We start from the raw sequence: 16,127 nt of genomic DNA, 5'->3' as shown, positions 1-16,127 counted from the left end.
CTGTCCCAAGTTAGGAGAGGGTTGGGCGCCCGTAAACACGTTAACCCCCGCCACATCATGAATGTGGCTGTTCTAAGTCAGGAGCCTGTAATTCAGTGGTTGTAGTCTGTTGATGTATATCATATTTGTTTTTCGTTCGTTGTTTTGTACATGAAAGAGGCCGTTTGTTTTCTCGTTTGAATTGTCATGATTGTTTTACATTTGGCATTTGGCATTTCTAGGCCTTCTGTCGCTGACTATGCGGTATGGGTTTTGCCAATTTGTTGAAGGCCTTACGGTGACATGTAGTTGTTAACTTCTATGTCATTTGGTATCTGGTGGAATGTTTTCTCATTTGTAACCAAACATCAGCTGATTTTTATTAGAACATTTGATATCAACATTGAATTTTGACCAATGAAAAACTGAGATAAAACGAACCACACGTTGATTAAATAAATAAGTGACAGGTCATGAAAAGAATAAATCGGCTAAAAATAGAAGAAAAATATTGATCCCATATCAAACGACACGGAAAATCATATCAATTGATTTCACAGTATGTCGTCAAAACATTTCTTAGGAAATATGTAACATAAAAATAGAAGATAACTGGACAGATGATTTTTTCATGAATTGAAATTTCAAGATAACAATTAAGAGATAATTTTGTCTTTTTTTCTATACAGTCATTTTAGTTTTAGCAGAAGAAAAAGATGACGATTGTATTCTGTTTCATTCTCTGCACTTTGATTGTATTTCCAGTTTGGGTTTAGGTATTTATTTCATGAATTGAACTTGAAAACCAAACAAACCCTGGTTTATATATCACAAATGCTTCACAGCGGTAAATATAACGATATATTTGTTTATACAATCTGAATGTACGCCAGATTTCGTTGAAAAATATTGAAACCTCTGTACTGCGACTATACAAGATCGTATTTGTTCTCATATATGCATGTACCTCCATCTTTATATTATAGTTTAATTCTACCATTTTAGCACTACGTTCATGCTTCTATAACAAATAATGGCATATAGAACAGAGAATTGAAACGGGGATCGTTAGACTGTTTCTTATATTTTTTCACAAAAAAAAAAAACATTGACCGTTGGAAAGTGGAAAAGTTCATACATGCTTTAAAGTCGTCATTTTTTGTCAGCATGAATGAAAGTATCAAGATATAAAGCAAACATTCTAGTGTCTGTGTTATCTTTAATCTCAATTCACTAAGATAAACGAGACGCACGAAATTATTAAAATAAGGGTTATTTAATAAATACGCAAGTAAAATTACAAATCCTTGCGAGAGGCTTTAATTTTCTTTTTCTCTTTGAAAATTTTCTGTTTGAATTCTACTTCATATGAGTAAAAAAAAACAAATCAGCCAGTAACGATGCACAATTATTTTTTTTTTTAAATTTAAATACTGACAGTATGTAGAAACATTAAGCCACTAAACGTCGCCGATGAAAAATACTAGCAACTTGAATATATCGTCATCTGTGTATTTGTTGCTGTAATCAGTGTTGTTCTTCACAAAGAAAGATTGATTGATTGATGCTTTACGCCACTTTCTAGACTATTGTGCTAATTGTAGTGATTAGTTTTTATTGCTGGAGGAAGCCGGATAATGGGAACCACCGTCGGGAAAAATTGACAACCATAGTCAATTAAGATTGCAAATTGCGGGTATATCATAACCTCAGTTGTTAAAGCTAGTGATACATTAACTCGTCTACCTAGACCAGTCGGCCAACAAGGCCAAACAAAGAAAGACATTTCGTTGTATAAAACATGGAATGTGTAAATACGATTCCCATTTTTTGTAGAAAAAAGCTCTTTCAAATGAGAATGGGGAATATTAGTCAAAAGGATATGAAAATGTAGTTTTGGCATAACTGCAAAATTACAAGGATTGTGATTGAAGACTCTGCAACAAATTTTTTTTTTAAATTTAGAATCCATATCTGATGGAAACTGCTGGCCGAATTTAGCTAATAACACTATTTCTGAAGGCTAACAACGCTCCTAGTTATTCTTCGAATTAGTGTATGATGCCAAGGTCCCTGGATATAACATTGCAAACAGGAATATATTTGTAAGATGACGATGACCAGAGCAATCGGGAGGTTAGGAGTTTTATAATTGTGGACATTTTTTACAGCTTCTTATAAAAGTTGAAAAATCTGAACGCAAGGTTTTGTGTAGATATATAAAATGATATTGGAGTTTCGTCTCTAAATTAAACAGGTATTGGTTTCCGTATGTGTATTTATTTGTGTTAATAAGGAAAGTGTGTTGGCCTATTGAGATATTGCATTAAGCTTTGATAATGGAATATGTGGAATAGATAACACTTCAAAACAAATCTTGTGAATTTTTAACAGAGCTAAGCAAACCATCACTATTTAGATTGAGACAATCTGAAGAAACAATATGCGCTATTGCACTGATGCTGTTGTCTAAGACAACTTGTTCACGGGCGTTATTGATTTCTTTTGAAAACCCTTATCCATATTAAATATAATATTTAAATATTTGTGTACCAATCTATTATTCCTTTTAGAGTCGTTCGTATCTAATTTCAGTGCTGTTTGATGCTCAATCAAATAATATTTTACATTGCATTTTGTGAAAACTCAATCTGCCCAAATGTTCATCTTTATGCATACCATAGAATGTTCAGAATTTTCAGAAAAATACAAATAAAGTTAAAACCAATTTTTTTTTTCGGATACATATGGCAAACAATTCACATTTCTTATATTGGTGAAATATGTTTAAAATTGTTATCGTCTTTTTTAAGATATGTTACTTTCGATCAATTCTACAGAACATATGTTCCTTTATTTACTTAATTTGAAAAGATACAATGAGAGAAGATGAGTGTACGGCATTTACAACAATTAAAAAAAAACAAAAAAACACATGAATACAAAGGTCAGAATAAAGTGTTTAACAATAGACATTTGACATATGTAAAATAAATATTTGTTTCAAAATGAAACAAGTTGTGAATTATTAAGTACCCTGCCACGTCCGGTTTGTGTTTATGTTACATGTATTTCTGCTTTCAACTAATTTTTATAGTTTTTTCTTATGTTGTACTATTATACAACTGTTCAAGTTTGGGGAAGGGAGCCTGTGGTTCAGTTGATGTCATTTGTTACTGTATATCATATTTTTTTTTCGTTCATTATTTTGTACATAAATCAGGCCGTTAGTTTTTTTCGTTTGAATTATGTATAGTTGGTCTTTTATAGCAGATTATGTGGTATGGGTCATTGTTGAAGGCCGTACGGTGACATATAGTTGTTAATTTCTATGTCATTTGGACTCTTATGGAGAGTTGTCTCATTGGCAATCATACCACATCTTCTACTTATTATATTATCAAAAAATGCTGTGCTTCAGAATAGCAATTAAGGTTTTATCTGGTTAAAAATCATTTTGATCATAATTAAATTCCGAGACCAAATGTTTATAGGGCAAAATGTTTATGTTATTGAATGAAGGGTGTTGCTAAAGAACATAAATAAGATAGTCTAGCTGGTCATAACAAAGTGTCAAAAATGGGGTGTACAGAATAGAGCATATTATGCAAAACGTGCAGCATACAGTATTAAAAAAAAGAAAAATAGGCAACCTAGTGAAGAATAGAGAATAATGGGAAAATGAATAAAGAATAGACAATAGCCGACAAAAAATAAAGTATAAAGGAATAAAGGAACCCCAACAAAACCCTCATAACATATGAATGATAGGGACTCATGTAATCTGAGATGGAATAAGGGAACTACAGACGACTGCGTCGATTCGTAATCGGATCAAGAAATTGCAATATTGTCTGAAATACGATTTGTACTTTGTATATTTTCCACAGTGAGTATCGATTTTTTAGAGTACAGGTAATTTTTCATTCGTTTGAAAGACGTCTATTGGACTCAGCAGAAACCCCTGAGGTGAGAATTATATTCATGATATCAACAACAGCGTTTTATTTACATTTATTTGGTTTATAAAAAATACATACATATTAAGGGAGTACAGAAGGGAGTTAATGTTTAAAAAATCAGCAGAACGTTTTAATCACACACTATAAGAAAAGAGAAATGAAGCTTCTTAATGATTAAAATTGTTTCTCAAACTGCTATATATCTAATGAAATTATACATGTAAATTGTGGGGTTCGAATATTTTGAAATTTTAATATTTTTTTCAACAGGTCAAAGTAAAATGTTGTCACAATTTTATGAAAATTAAACGAGCAAAATCTTTTTAAGTCAAAGTGTTGTGTACCCCTTATTACAAACAAAATTAACATTATAATATTTATACAATACAACTATTCGGCTATGATACATGCATATTAATGGAAGATATCTGAAGGTTAAATCAAAGATAAAGAAATATATGTATCAAGTAAAAAAACTGTTTGAAAATTTAGACATGAAATTATGTTCTATATCCATCATATTTAAGATATGATTTACCTTTTGTAATATCAACTCTCATTTTGATGATTTGTAAGCCTCTGTTTTTCGTAATTGACCCGGGATTTAATACTTTATAAATATCATCTTGGTAAGTGTTTTGTGGATAAAAAAGTATAACCCCATCTTGTTCTTATATAATAAATGGTCCGTAATTCTACAAGGGATGTGCAAGGGTAATAACACCTTTGTGCCAAAACATCACATGCACGTAAATCTACTAGGGATGTCTTATTATAAATAATTAGACATCCCCAGTCAATAAATCAACTGGGGATGTCTTATTATTAAAAATTAGATATCCCCAGTCCATACATCTTCTGGGGATGCCATATTATTTCTTGTATTTATTGAACATCAACATCATTAGTTACATAAGTAAATCCATTTCTAAGTCCATCAACAAATGTGTTAAAGTGAAGAAATGAAGGTACATGTATTGGCGTTAAAGTGGAAATCATTGATAGCCATAATAACACTTCTGCTGTAACTATCCTATCAAATGCTATTACTTTACTAATGTTGTATTGAATGACAGGTATGTTATTCTGTACATACCATTTCAGTAAAATGAATTAATGCCATTTCAATACATGATTGTTAGTTAAAAGTTTTAAAACTATTCAACTTCAGATGAAGTACTAAACATTGCTTAGTATGTTTTAAAAACCCGGTTTGGATAATAAGTCCTGTTTTTAATTTTTTTGCAGGTTAAGCTACTTCAATTTTAAATGTTAATGTTTTTGTTCTTCAAAATGTCAAAATAATTTCAATGAGCGTTTTAAAATGCATTAATAGTTTGTGTAGAGAACATCGGTTTTTCGGATAAATGTTCATATTCTTATTTATTCATCATGTTCATAGGCCTCGTGGTTTCAATGGATGATGCTGAACGGTCAAATAAACTTACGACGAAATAGCCTACAGAATTTTTTTATACAACAGTCATGTACAAAACATCGTAATTCAAAGTTACGACATTATCGTTCTTTGTTCATTTACAAACTGTAAGAAACACAACACCATTCATTATACCAACAGCTGCACCAATAAAAGTTGATGCATATCGAAGACCCATTGGTGGTTCATCAAATGCAATCCATAATCCTTCGATCGCATTTCCACCAAACTGTATTACATGAACTAACACAAACAGTGAGAGTTTAAATGCAAGACGTCTTGAATTGATCGCTGATTGGTGCCCAAAAGATTCATTCATCGCTGTAGTCTGTCTTTTGATATAACACCACATGATCAAGTACAGGGCTATTGTGATGGAAAATGACAAAAATATCACAAGACATATTTATAGAAAATGGAAAGTGACGAACCCACGGTCTTCTTTTAGGTGTAATACCACCATTGATTTTCCCCTATTAGTCTTTGTTAAATTTGCACTTTTCAAAAAATTGTGCAGAATTTATCTTTGTTTCAAATAAAGAAATACTTGGCATGAGTAAAGTTTGATCTTGTCCAGTACTATAGAAAAAATTTCACATAACATTTCATTGCATATAAGAAAATAATCATCACTGGAAGTTAACCAATCAAATTTTCCCCCTTTTTTAACCTGTATACAAGCTTTAGTAACCATGTAACCTCAAGTTTCCAAAATATTCTATAGAAACCCCAAATAAAAAAATAATGGTGCTTTGAAATACCCAAGATATATGTTTATGACCCAGAAATGTTTTACTGCAATGAAATGTAGGATCAATTACCTACAACTGTCAAATTCAAGGGAATATTTTTTTCCGACCTATTTTCGTATGCAACCGGATGTGACGTACTATGATTTGGTGGTATTACACCTAAAGAAGACTTTTTTGTTAAATAAACTGAATGTGACTTTTTTCCTTTGTTATACTGGTTATTTCAAGCATTCCTGTCAAGTTTTGTCATAATCAGTTCAATAGTTTGAGAAAAATCTAGTATAATGTAAGACGACATCTGCAGCGATTCGAGCTAAATTTCTTCGAAAAATCCAAACCAAGCCGCATCATGATAGATTATAGTGTGGACCAATAAATGATCAAATATTTATCTCATCTGCCTACAAACAGTTGAATATGATACAAAAGATGACTTTAGGATGATAAATACTACCAATGGACCTCTTTGTCTTCCTTATAAGGTCTCTTTTGGTCCATTTATACCTCTCATTTCCTCAAAATTTCTACTTTATAGGCCAATAAATAAAAATTTTGGGGTAACTTTCACTCATTTATGATAGAAATGTTATAATAAATGATTAATTGAAGTATTCAAGCTGAATGAACTATCCGTATAAAAGTTTACTGTCTCCAAGGAGGTTTCAATAAGTCCTTACGTAAAACTTAAATTTACGCCGCGTTCCAGAGAGGGACATAAAAAGCTTCTCTTTTGGTGAATAATTTGTTGTTACTGCTTTAAAAATAATTTCATTTACTTAAAACTATATATTTATTAAAGTATTTCTTAGGAAAAATTTTCTAGTATAGCAGAATATAAGAAAAAAGGAGAAAAAGCTCCCCAAAACTCTAAGTATGGCTTATTCTGTCAACTAATATTCATGGTAAAGTCCTATTTCAAGGAAATTTTCTCATAAAATGTGTTTTGGAGACTCAATCCACTCAGAATATTTCATTATTAGTAATATTTCACTTAAATAGCAAGAAATTTTAACACATGAGAGTACTCACAAGGTCAAAGGTGCATGTACAGCTTCCTATATTAGGTGTAATACCACCATTGATTTTCCCCTATTAGTCTTTGTTAAATTTGCACTTTTCAAAAAATTGTGCAGAATTTATCTTTGTTTCAAATAAAGAAATACTTGGCATGAGTAAAGTTTGATCCTGTCCAGTACTATAGAAAAAATTTCACATAACATTTCATTGCATATAAGAAAATAACCATCACTTGAAGTTAACCAATCAAATTTTCCCCCTTTTTTAACCTGTATACAAGCTTTAGTAACCATGTAACCTCAAGTTTCCAAAATATTCTATAGAAACCCCAAATAAAAAAATAATGGTGCTTTGAAATACCCAAGATATATGTTTATGACCCAGAAATGTTTTACTGCAATGAAATGTAGGATCAATTACCTACAACTGTCAAATTCAAGGGAATATTTTTTTTTCGACCTATTTTCGTATGCAACCGGATGTGACGTACTATGATTTGGTGGTATTACACCTTTTATAGAACAGCTGAAAAATTAAACTGGAAAATTAGAAAAAGAAAGGTTTAAACGGATTAAAATTTGAAACATGTTTAATCTTTAGAAAAAGATACAACAATACAACAATCGATGGCAATCACAAAATATAGATAAAAAAAATTATAATAAAAAAATTCATCAAATCTGTTCTTCCAATTTCGGTTCTGTTTTTATATTGCATGTGTTAGTTAACTCCTTCCGGGTTTTTGGTTTTATTTCATGTTCAGACAAACATCATAAAGATGCATATGATTTCCTGCACATATGTATGTTTTTACACAATTAAGGGGATTGCTATTTTGCGAAACATTTGTTTATCTCATTGACGAAAAGTATAGTGGAAAGCCTAACCTTATCTTTGCCATTGAAAAAGTCTGAACTAGTACTCGACCAGTCTGAAACAGTCTTAACCCATTCTTGACCTGTATTCGACCAGTTCTCGATCAAAATTGCCAGTCTGAACCGTACTCGCCTAAAGGTTCGAACAATACTCGAACATTCTGAACCATTCTTGACCAATAACTTCTTCTAACTGTTTATATAACTATCTTTTAACTGATATGACAACCGCCACAATAACGAAAAGATATATTTACTCACTTTTACAACCGCACATGATTTTTAGATTTATCAAATCGAGCTAGTCAAATTACCTAATTTTTAAGCCCGAATCTTAATTTGGTTAAAAAAAGAGACTGAATTTATATATTTGAGAAATGATTTAAATTGTTCTTCTGATCAAAGGTAAACTATACAGTATGGTAAGCAGACAGACTGTCACAGGACAGAAAGTCACAAAATTTGATAAGACAAAAAGGTCACAGGACAGAATGTCACAAATTTGATAGGACAAAATGTCAAAGGACGAAAAGTCACAAATTTAATAGGACAAAGAGTCACAGGACAAAAAGTACCAAAAAAATTGTTAACAATTGTTTAAATATATAAGAGAAAAATGATGAAATAATTACTTTTTATTACACATATTCGTTTTACAGTTTAGGAAATTGTTCATTAGCCTAGATAAAGGAAGATTTATTAAATTTCAATCATGCAAAGGATATATTTCTTAGCACCATGAACCCGTTTAGGTACCAAGCCACTTTGACATGTTGTGTTCTAAACAATTATATATACAAAGTTGGTTTATATATACAATAGTTCAAGAAAAATGCATAAATTTTTTTTTTTAAATACGTGTTTTCTTATTCAAACAAAAACATCTCAAAAACTGAATTGTGACTTTTTGTCCTGTGACCTTTTGTCCGTGACTTTTTGTCTGTGACTTTTGTCCTGTGACTTTCTCTCCTCCATTCTTAAGTAATACATCTTGCTTGGGGCACACTCATCTAAAAAAAACACACACACCTGGACAGTTAGTAATAAATTTCAATTAACATCCTTTGAAAATTAAACAACATTAAAATTTTCAATCGCAAGGAGTTTTAAATCCACTAGAAAAACAATACACGAGTATAACGAAAAATAGAATGTCTTTTTTTACCTGTAAGACACACCTGTACTGAGGAAATCAAAACTTATTAAGGTGCTTCTTATATTAAATTTTTACTGAAACTTTGGAACACACTTTTTTTAAAAGGTTATCAAGGATTGATATTGAGGTTCTATATATATTGAATTCTTGGTGTTACAAACCAAGGGTGTCATTTAAAAAAATTATTAGATTGCTTACAGCTTTATAAACATTTAAAAAAAAGGTTCATTGCGTCATTAACTAATCTCGACTGACAACATAAGTTTAGAATGTCACAGGACAAAGATATTATTGTAGTTTTCTCGGAACTATAATACATAAAAGCAATTTTGTAAACAAAAATGTCTCCTAGAAAACTCATTAATGATCAAATAATTGTTAAGAAAACCATTTCTCAAAGTTGCTTAAATGGATTCATGATTCCCAGATATATATCCTTAGTATGATTTGAATTCAAAGTGTTTGAACAATTTCCTTTACTGTAAAATAAATAAATGTAATAAAAAGTAAGTATTTCAAGAAATTGCTTTTATATATTCAAACAATTATAAACAAATTATTTGTGAATTTTTGTCCTGTGACTTTTTCCCCATCAAATTTGTGACTGTTTGTCCGTTTACTTAAATTTTTACCAGGCTTAAGTTATTGTTGGAAATTTTCAAGTAACCACAAAATAAATCTGAGCAGTCAAAACGTTTTGAATAACATTTAATACATTTGTATAATGATCGAAAGTTCTAGTATTTATGATGTACATATTCATGCAATGTAAACATGATGATATATATAAAAATTCATTTAACTGAAAACTGAATTTATTACATGATAATTGTTTTTATCGGACCAGAAAATATTTCCTTTGATCATTTTTTATTTTATTTTATTTTAGAGGTGATATAAATGATAAATATGGTGTTGATGATTATATTATGTTTATTGTGAAATTTTGATTTCAATGCTATGTATACATGATTAAATACATTTTAGATTTCAAATTATTGTTCAAATTTATAGGCAAGGGAAATAACTAAAAAATAGTTCCTTAATTAATAAAATGCAATAGATAGATACGAAATAGGTCTAAGCTGGTAAAGACTTGGTGGAGTATGCTTCACACTGGTCGAGTATGGTTCAGACAAGAACGAGCATTGTTCAAACTTGGTCAAAAATGGTTCATATACTTATAAGATGGTTAAGTACTGGTCGAGTACAGGTCGAGAACAAGTTCAGACTGTTAAGTATGGTTAAGACTATAGACGAGTCATTAAGTCAATTAAATTTCAGACCAATTCAGACTGGTCGAGTAAAAATCAGTACAGTCGAGTACAGATAAAAGTTATTTCAGACTTTTGTTGGTTTGTAGTGTTACAAAACTAGTTTTTTCACGTACAATATTTTATATAGGAAACAGTATCAATTCTCATGGAAGTTTAATCGCCTAGTAAATGAGGTTTTTGTAAAATCAGATTCATACATCACCGACACATCGATCTTCGTTGTTTTCAAAGCCTTTGCTATATAACATATTATTATATAATACGAGATAAATTACCAAAAAGTCAAAACACAAATCGTTTTTCCCTCCTTTGATAATTAATCGCTGTCCTGTTATTATTGAATAAGTACAGAGAAATAACGGATGATATATTTGCATATCATAAATATATAATTAATTAATATGAATATCTTTTATTTTGTATAAAGAATCATATTTTGTTTTATATATAAAAAAGAAGATGTGGTATGGTTGCTATGAGACAACTCTTTACAAGAGACCAAATGACACAGAAATTAACAAATATAGGTCACCGAACGGCCTTCAACTATGAGCAAAGCCCATACCGCATAATCACCTATAAAAGGCCCCGAAATGACAGATGTAAAACAATTCAAACGAGAAAATTAACGGCCTTACGTATGTACAAAAATTGAACGAAAACAAATATGCATAACTGATGATTTTGGAACTTTTTTTTTCAATGATTTGAAAAGTAAGTTTCGAAACAATGTATTTTCAATAAGTTGCATGAGACGAAAAGTTTAATCGGCTCTACAACATTTATATACAGAAGTATTAGATGTAGTGTATGATACGTTTTTTTTAAAACTGGAGCACACATGGACATGCAAACACTATACATGCTATACAATTGTTGCTGATGACTAAATTCTTTAAACTTTCTGCATATCAAAAGTCAAAAATGCTTTTCTTTACACCATTTATATTTTTTTCATTACAAAAGTTAATTTTCATATGTGGTTTAGAGTTTTTATTGTTTACAAAGCAGTTTTCTTTTAGCATTTTTAGTAATACTATACTTGGTTCGGTGAAAACTTGCCAAAAACGGCTGCTGTTGTCAGTTCAACCAAAGGAATTCCAATGGTAGGACAAAGTAGAAAAACATCCCATTTGCCTAACAGTAAATTCCGACTTCTTATCACAAGGTGGAAAGAATAAATGGCTATCACGGTGCTTAGAAAAATTTGTGAAAATGCAAACTCAAGTAATAATATGTTTTCCTAAATAAACTCCGTAAATTAAACATGCAATGTTGGTAATTCTGGCATATTTAACAACTCCTTGATGAATTCCAAATGCTGTTTAAACGGCATAAAATAGAAGATCACATACCACCGTATATAGACTGAACCTTTCGATGACTTTCCATTTGAAGAAATTTTTCTTTTTTGATCTAATCAGGTAAATTAAGACAATTGAGCAAACAAGAATGCTGCAAAATGTTATAACAATTAATGGTATACCAACTGCTAATGGTATTTTTTTTAAATTATATGGCGACACTGTCGTGGTGATGTGAAATGTATCATTAATGTGTTGTTCCATCATTCTTCAAAGCACTGTAGAAATTGATCTGTCGACTGTGTTTGTGTTAGATGTGATCAGATTATCGATAAGAATTAACATATATTATACTGGAGTGAACTATTCTTTTTAAGAATGTTCGCACCTCTTGATTTTTTGTCAGATTCGGAATCCTCTTGTTTTATCAATGTAACGCCGATCAAAAAGAAAATGACGCCAATGTTAAATGTATGAAAAATCTAGAAAGATTAGTTTCCCACCAAACTTTTATTTGATATATCTCAAATACATGAATAGGAACCTTTCATTTTTTCTGCTTTTTAAGTTCCGTTTTATATGTACTATCTTATCAATTTATAACAGTCATTTCAATAGTTTGTGTTTTTTAAAGACGAACGAACATCCTTAAGGTAGCTAGGGTGTCCAAATGTTCGAAGATAGATATTTCTGAAAAATCTGTAAAAATCTGGGTAAATGTACTTTATAATTTAAATATAAAAACTGGAGGTCGCAGACCTTGTTTTGTCGTTAAAATGCAATAAAATTAACGAAAACAAAGTTATGTTATACGTATGGGGTACATAGGGGAATCTTAATGCTTCCTTATTAAGGAAACATGAAACGATAGAAATGTTAAAATTCATTGAGTGAATTGCTTTTCATGAATATTTCCGAAATAACAAATAAAAAAGGGTGTCACAGGCCTTATTTTCTTTTAAAAAAAATACACAAATTTTCATATCACATTCAGCATGTTCAGCATAATTGTCTGCCTTTTTTGGGGGAAATTTTAAATACACGTAAAAACATCTGATCTTCAAAGGACAAGGGGCTATAAGGATCAAGTTTAAGATGCTTTTGTGGCATTTTAATGCTACTTGGAAATATATTTATCAACCAAATAAGTTTTGTTTGCAACATGCCCAGTAGGAATGCTCAGATAAAGAAACCCGGACTACCTTAACATGCAATTTGATTGATTAACTAAACAGGGGATATGGACACAGGAAACAAAGATATAAATGGTAATAAGTATAGAAATTAAGACACTACAGTATCATTTTATTGTTATTTGGACAGGGGATATAAAACACTTTCAGGGAATATGAGTCCATATCCCAGTGGAGATCCTGAATAACTATTATTATTACATGTAGTTTGCATTTTAAAAGAAAGACCAAAGATTCAAAAGTGATATCTAAACTCTATCGAAAATAAGCCGACAACGACATAGCAAAAACAAAGTATCAAAAGGCAAACAACTTTACAAAACACAACATAGAAAACTAAAGACTGAGCAACACGAACCCCACTAAAAAGTCGGGTGTTATGTCGAGAGCTCCGGAAGGGTGAGCAAATCCTGCTCCAAATGTGGCACCCGTAGTGTTAAAGAAAAATAAATCTTTAATCCTTTTATCATGATAAATAATTCTTGTTTATATTGAACATTTGAGCTAGATACGGACTGAAATGGGTACTTTATTTCTGTTGATACTGTTTCATTTTTCGTTTTGATTTAAAGATAAACATAAATAAACACAATGTCTATGTAGTATCAAAATATTAAGATGAGTCGCCGATTCAAAATAATATTTTTTTTTTCCTGAATTTGTTGAAGTTGACTTTTTTAATATGCACTGCAATTGTAGAATTATATTTAACATTTACATATAATTTCCAACTGACAGCTGAACATTTGTACCATGCATGTATAGTTGCACGTGATTCGAATTCGATTTTGCTCTATAGAAAAATTCCTACTGTGCATCGTGATCATAAATAAAAGTTACTTACGTCAACCTGTATCGTATATTAAAAAAATGTTACAAAGGGATGAATTCAAATATGAACAAAATATGTTTTCCTAAACCTTCTCGTTTTATGGCATTTTTTAGCAGATGTGTTCTCAAACGCAATGCCTTGTGTTTTTGTATGTACGCGTTCTAAAGTAAAAAAAATGTACGACTATGTGAGAGACATTTTAAAAACTCCCAAATTATAGTACTTCCTATGAGATCGGTAGTAAAAGTCCACTGATACAAAAGCTATATCAGTCAATATTAAATGACAACAAAAACATCAACTTACGGAAGTAAACATACATACAAAATACAAAATATCCATATCAAAATATCAAAATGTTATACTGTTAATCAGTTTATATTACCGGATACTTTTATTCGCGTTTGAATTTTTTTACGACCTGGCGACAATTTATTTCACCGATTTCTTAACTTCATACATGTTATATATGTATTCTCATAAGAAAATATCCTATTTTGTATTATTCGCGGCGTTTTATATTCACTGTTTTTAGAATTACTTGAAGTTGTTCTGTTTTTTTAACGTTTATGGGATTCATTTGCTTTTTATTTTCGTATACCTATTTCTTGAAAGTTGAAAGTACAAACACACATATGTAACTATACAATTAAGTACAATACTTCCATGAGTCTTGCTAGTCTGTTGTCTGCAAGGGGTTCAGTTAAAATCAAAATTCAAGATGTGAAAGGCATCTAATACTCCCATGAAAATCTGCATGTGGTGCATCAACATCTTGTTTGATATCAACATATATTCCGGGAAGTACTACTGTTGCCAGTTGTGCATATCTAGTTAACGTTTATATTTTTCAGATGACAGTACGTTTTAATGAAGTATATATGCATCATAACGTTTCCAATTATTAATAACAGTTCAACTTTATTGTTTCTATTAATCGATTATATCACGACGGGTTAAAAAATGGAGCAGGGTTTGCTTACCTTTCCGAAGCACCTGATTTTGTTCCCTGTTTTTGGTGGGGTTCGTGTTGCTCAGTCTTTAATTTTGTGTACTGTTGTTTGTCTGCTGGGTTTATCTTTAGAAACCATGGCGTTGTCAGTTTATTTTCGACTTTATGAGTTTGAATGCCACTTTGGTATCTTTGGTTTTTCTTTAATAAGGGCAAACTACTAAATCTTGACCCCATTGATTGTTATGTTGAAATCTACAATTTCAAGCTCTCATAGCTCTTCAATCTTAAATTCAAGTACGTTCCTGTTATAGCAATACATGTAGCGTGTGCTAAAAAATCATTTTAGCTGCATTCAAGTGCATACTGGTTCCCGGAACTTTTAATGTATTACAATAGGTAAATAAGCTTATTATAGATACCAGGATTGAACTTTTTTGTGTCAGACGCGCGTTTCGTCTAACAAAGACTCATCAGTGACGTTCGAATCAAAAAGGTAAATATCTCTCTTATTTCCATTGCATACAGTTATATTTAAATTCAAATCAATCAGTCAACAATTATCCATAATGATCTCAATTCCCCCAACCACTATACATGCTATAGTCTACATATTTTGAAAGTTACACCTTAAAAGTTTTAAATATATACTACTTTCTGATATGTTCGTGCTGACCTAGCCTTATTTCGTGCGTCAACAGCTTATATATAAAGGTAAGAAAAACAAATGTCAAAATTAACATGTTTAATATTTTAATATATTTATTTCGTAGTTGATTCTGATCAGCTACTTTTCTGTTTTTAACTCTCTTTGGCGTGTGCTCATGTCAATCTTTAAAAGGTTTTAGGTTTCAAATCTAAAAATTGTTCAATGTTAACTTCATTCGTTTCATTTAATGGTTAAGTATCCGGTGTGGTTAATCCAAATCTACACGACTTTGTGTTTGTGTGCTTGTTTCCATTCATATTCTTAAATTAAATGTTTTCATTTCACTCGAAATGACATATGTTTTGGAATTTGGCGGCATATAAGTTGAGTGCTATCGTGGGTGCGTTTTCAAAAATAGTTTCTGTTTCAATTTCAAGTAAAGAAGAGCTGTATAAAGCTGAAAAGATTGTTGTTTTCAATTGGTAACTTCTTTTGTTGTTTTGATAATTTGTTAATACTTTTTTTTTAACTTTATAAAGACATAATGAACTATGGATTAGTTTTATCGTCTGATTATTAGACTGTATGCAGTTTTTTATGTTTTATTTTGTGAATTAATTCATTTTTCGTCGTTTGTTTGTTGTTGTTTCTTTTGCATCCATGGCATTGTCAGTTCCTTTTTTACTTAATATATGACTTTTGAAAGTACACTTGGTATCTTTCGATTCTTTTATCCGAAAC

Source organism: Mytilus californianus, unplaced genomic scaffold, assembly GCF_021869535.1.
Source record: "Mytilus californianus isolate M0D057914Y unplaced genomic scaffold, xbMytCali1.0.p SCAF_13, whole genome shotgun sequence".
NCBI lineage: Eukaryota > Metazoa > Mollusca > Bivalvia > Mytilida > Mytilidae > Mytilus > Mytilus californianus.
Note: the sequence above shows the minus strand (reverse complement) of the source record.